The following is a 5,299-nucleotide window of genomic DNA, read 5'->3' as shown; positions in this document are numbered from 1 at the left end:
ACTAGATGTGGTGAACACAATCTTGCCAAGCCTATTGTAAGCCACTCTCTTAAAACCCAAATCTAGAGCTAATTCTATCTTATTCGCACACATCATGATTTTGGCTAAAATTAAATTCATCTTGCCCTTACCTTTTGCGCACTTCTCCACAAGAGAAATGATGTACTCATTTTCAGCCTTGAGCTTTTGAAATTGCTCTCTTACCCAGCTAAGTTTGTCCTTAAAAATGATACAGGTGGAACAATTTGACTGCACATCCCTATAACACCAGCACTCTCCAATCTAGACTCTAACTGCTTAATGCACTTGACTTTCATTTCAAGCAAAGGATAATTTTTGTAAGCACCTAAAAGAGTGGGTCTAGACTCTTCCTCAAGAGGCTTTTTCTTAGTAGTCTCAAGCTAACTGGCAATTTGAGAATGAAAAGTCTAAAGCTCGACAAGTTCAGTCATGACTAGAACATAACTTTCACACTCCTCTTCCTCATCCTTAGCCTTAGATCTAAGCAACTCAAGCTCAAACACTGAACACTCTAGCTTAGACATAAGTTTCTTAACATCTCTAGCCGCACTATGAACCAACCTATCTTGACTAACCAATCCGTCTGTTAAACGATCCGCCTCAACAAAAATTGATCATAAGATGATTGTATCTCATGTGAATCAAGCTCAAGGTCGTCGTTCTCACCCACCATGAAGCATAGGCCGATGAAGCTCTTGTTCTCCTTCTTGTTCTTTACGGGCTCCTCCTCGTCTTTTGAGCTCTCATCCTTGCCTGAGAAAGTGTCGATGTTGCTGAGCACCGCACAACGGCTCGTGAAGTTGCCTTGATTGCCTTCTTGACTATCTTGTTGCGATTCTTATAGAAAGGCTTCTTGCTCTTTAGGTGTTTGTCATAGTCGTGGTTGTAGTCTCCCTTCTTCTTGAGCCTGGGGCAGTCCGCATTGAAATGAGTGATGTCACCACACTCATAGCAAGCACGAGGACTGCCTCTCCTTTGGTCTCGTCAGTTGTTGTAGAAGCGAGTAAATTTTTTCATGATTAACACTAGATCTTTATCATCAAGTCCATTCAAGCAAAACCACCAAGTGAAGAGTTAGCATAAGAAAAAACATCTCCTGCCTAATTGCCATCACTTGATCCTGAAACCAATACTGTGTTTTGGGATAGGGGATTTCCTAGACCTATCCTTGCCGCCTATCACCTTTGTTGTTAACTTGATTGGAGATGTTTTGGATGTAATTCTCAGTAATGTCCATCTTAGAGCTGCTGAATTCTGCTATGTTAATAATAAAATGAAGAAAAGGTTAGATACACGGCAATGCTCTCACCTTTCCTCGGGTGGTATATGTTTTAATTGAATCCAGTCTTAGTTCCATTCCCAACTACACAATGGGAGTACATCTCTTGCCAGAGTTATTGTAATAGCCCAAATGACTTAAGAATGTCATTAAGCATCATAAACATCATTGGCATCATGCTTAATTGTTTCGGTGATTTATGAACATGCATTTTCAATTAAACACAAATTGTGAAAATCAATGTTAATGGTGCATTGTTAAGCAACTCAAAATATTGCTATATAATATAGGGTTGAAACAATTTTAGAAATTAGTCCCTGTCATGTGGAGAATATAAATGATTTTTCCCAAAATTTTGGGAATTATTTTGAAGGCATAAAAATTACCACATTTTAAAAAAGGTTGCATGTTTGGAGAATTTTAATTTGAAATTGGCTACGGAATTATGGGTCAAACCAGTTAAAATGGGTGGCACATGAATTTTAATTTCACACAAAATTTGTTCCATGATTTTTGAACCACTGGAAGATATTCTTTTGAATAGAAGAAGTAGAGATGATTTTTTCTTTAGTCGATCACTGTTCATCGACCCCACATGTCATCCCTCTCTCTGCCTCTCACCTCCTCTCTTTCTCGCCGAGCACTGCACTGGGTGGCTGCCGATTTTGTTGACTTCCTTGGCCAGCCACGTTGCCGAAAAGCCAGAGCACGGCATCGAGGAGTGGCCGCAGTCCTTATCTTCTCCCCCTCGCTCTCTCTGCTCTCCTCTCTCTCTCTCTCTCTCTCTCTCTCTCTCTCTCTCTCTCTCTCTCTCTCTCTCTCTCGGCCGGCTGTTCTCCAGAGCAGAGCACGCATGTCACAACGCAGTTTCCGGCCAAATCCGTGCCATTGAGCCCACCTCCGCCCCGGCCAAGCTCCCCGAAGCATTGAAGGAGGACACTAGGCCCTCCTCCGAGCTCTCCTCGGCCGATTCGCTCTCTTCCCCACCAGATTGAAGCCACCCGCGCTAGCCTTCTTCCTCCACTCCAGCCGAGCTCCGCGCCTCTTCGATGAGCCACCGTGTTTCCACCCTTCTGGTTGAATCCTACCCATGGTGAGATCCCTTGTGCCCCCATGAGTCGTGTGCGCGCACCATTTTTGGCTTGGCCGGCCGCTGACGCGCCTCCCACGGCCACCGCCCGCCGCCGCCCGTAGTCGCCCATCACCAACCATGTTCTGACTAGGCTCACTAGCTGTGTGTACGCCAACCAAGTACCCCGTGTCATGCTGGTGCCGTCGGTGCCCTCTAATCGCCATGTCGCGCCGCCCATCACCACCGGCGAGGCTACCCGAGCCGCCGGCGCACCGTGCCTTGGGCGCGGCCCGATTTTGACCAGAGTCAAGGTAGCCCAGGCCCGCAGTCAGTGACTGCAGCTAGTTAGGCACCGGTGTAAAAAGGAGTCGGTCCATTTAACTATTCGGCTTAAATCAGAAAATGGGAAATGGGTTATCCGTTGCATTGTTAATTCAGCTAAAATTTGTAAAATGCATAGAAAATTGTATATAGCTCCAAAAATCATGAAACCAATTTTTTTAGGTTTATATGATCACTATCTACATGTTAAAAATACTGGGAGCTATGAAATGTGTAATTAAATTGCATGGGTTAATAAAATAGTTTTGAGCTTCATTAATCCATAATTAAATATTGGTAACTCCAAAATTGATGAAATCAATTTTGTAAATCTTGTTAACTGTTTCCTTGATCATTGAAAATAATCACCCTTATGTTAGACATGATTTAATTCCTATTTAGGGTTAAGCTTTGTGTTAAGCATAATTTAGTCCAGGAAATGAGTAGATGCTTAACATTAATCCAAATTAAGAAAATTTTGAGGCGTTAAAACTCATGTCATGATGCATTTCATCTCCACCTTGTCATGCACAGTGGAGCATCTATCATTGCATGTCATTCGTGCTCATCATTGCATGCGTCCTTCAGTAGTGAACGAAGAATCGGAGCGTGACACGAGTGTAATCGACGTTGACACTGAGGCACACCACTTTTGTGACTTCTTTTCCGGAAGTATCACGCAAACCCCAGAGCAGAAAGGCAAGTATCTAAGCATACTGCACCCTTTGTTCAAATTAAATGGACTCTAAAATTAATAAATTATGCTTTTTGTATGTTTGCATGTGTTGAGTCCAGTGTCGGGCTGATATGGGTAGAACCTATGATGATGCATTATCTCTACCTTGACTTATTTATGAATCCTTATCCTTGTAGCCTTGGTGATATAGTTGTGTCTAGCTTCAAGGTTTATTCGAAATGCTTAGGTCCTTGGTAGAAGTCGAGCGACGGTGCTGCCGTTGTTCGCGAACCTAGGACTTAATCACTGTTTACAGATACAAAGATGAGGTTGACATGAATGGTTGAGATGTGAGATTGAGACGAGAGGTGGGCGGTGTTAGGGCTATCTTCTGCCCAGGAGGAGTCCTCTTGGTAGTTCGGAAGAGGAACCCGGATACCATAGACCGCTTGCATCGTTTAAGGCCGTCCGTCGGTAGAGTTGGCTCTAGCACTTACCGTATTCACCACATGCTGATCTAATGGAAAGGTAAGCAGATTATCATATGCCATGCCGATACTTGCCTTGCGGCTCTATGACGTGTAAGAGAAAAAGAAAAGGAGAAGCAAGGTGGCGGGGAGCCGGAGGTGTCTGGGACACGCTCGCGGTAACCCCGGTGCCATAGGGGCATTGCAAGTGGGTGGTTCTGGGAATGAGAAAGGTTGACTCGAGTACCCCCTTGTGTGTACTTTCTTGAGTAGCACAAGCCATATGGTACTCAAGTCGTGTGGGTAAAGTTGTACCCCCCTGCAGGGTGTAAGAACAATTCGAATTGCCGCGCTCTCGGTCAAGAGCATGCTATTGTTTCATTTGTATCGGTCGTAGAGTTTACGAAGGTGGGATAAGGTTATGGTGTGATGGTTTTGGTTGGTGGTTTGCTGATGAGATATTATGGTTACTATACATACATGTTCAAGTTGTGGTTTACAGGGTAGAAAGGTAGTTGTTTTTGAGTTAAGTATAGATGCTCACACATATGTATCTAGGTTGCTTACCGCATTTGTTTTACTTAACCTTGTGGCCTACGCTTGCTAACAGGTCAATGCATAATCCTTGGAGTCGTGCTAAGTATATGTGCTCTATATGGATTAATTCTTGTGAGTACCTTCGTACTCATGCCTGCGCTTTCAGGTTCTGCTGGTGAGGGTGATGCGGTGTTTGGTTACTTCGTACCCGCCGATGCAGGTGGTGGGCAAGAGTAGTGCATCCTACCCTGGTGAGACATAGCTTTTGGGGTGGAGCCTAAGGGCATATGGTTCCACTCTCCTTTTGCTATTGTTAAGGTTTATTTTCCGTTGCGTAGTTCCTCTTTGTGTAAACTGTTGCAAATGGTTGCATGCTGAAGAACTTGTAATATAACTTTAATTACTTGCTCTTTCTTAAGCTATGTTGTGATATGCATGTTGGAAAGGCATGCGTTCTGATCTTGAGCATAAAACACGTGCTGGGACTACCGGAATGGTATTATGGTTAATCACTAAGGTTGTGATTATGAATAATGATCCTCCTGATGATTAATTATAATACTATTTAGACGGTTCCTCACAGCTTGGTATCAAAGCCTGGTTTAATGAAGTAGCCTAAAACACTTAAGACGTTGTTTAGTAAGTATGTCACCTCACTAAGCAACTCACTAAAGCTTACTTGTGCCTCTTCCTGCAAATATGTATGAACCTGCTATATTATGCCCTAAGTATAAACCGTGGATACGAGCGACGCTTAAGTTGTTTGTTTTCGCATTATGACGCACTCGAGAAAGAAATGGTAAATAGGAATCGAGCATGCATCCATTATTCACTATTGGTCATATGCATACATGTTTCCTTATATAAGGTATTAAGGGTTCAAGCAAATGATATCTGGCAAATGCTTTTAGGCTGTGTCGGAGTTT

This window comes from Phragmites australis, chromosome 23 (assembly GCF_958298935.1).
Source record: "Phragmites australis chromosome 23, lpPhrAust1.1, whole genome shotgun sequence".
NCBI lineage: Eukaryota > Viridiplantae > Streptophyta > Magnoliopsida > Poales > Poaceae > Phragmites > Phragmites australis.
The sequence above is the reverse complement of the archived record's forward strand: the minus strand, read 5'-3'. Positions refer to the sequence as shown.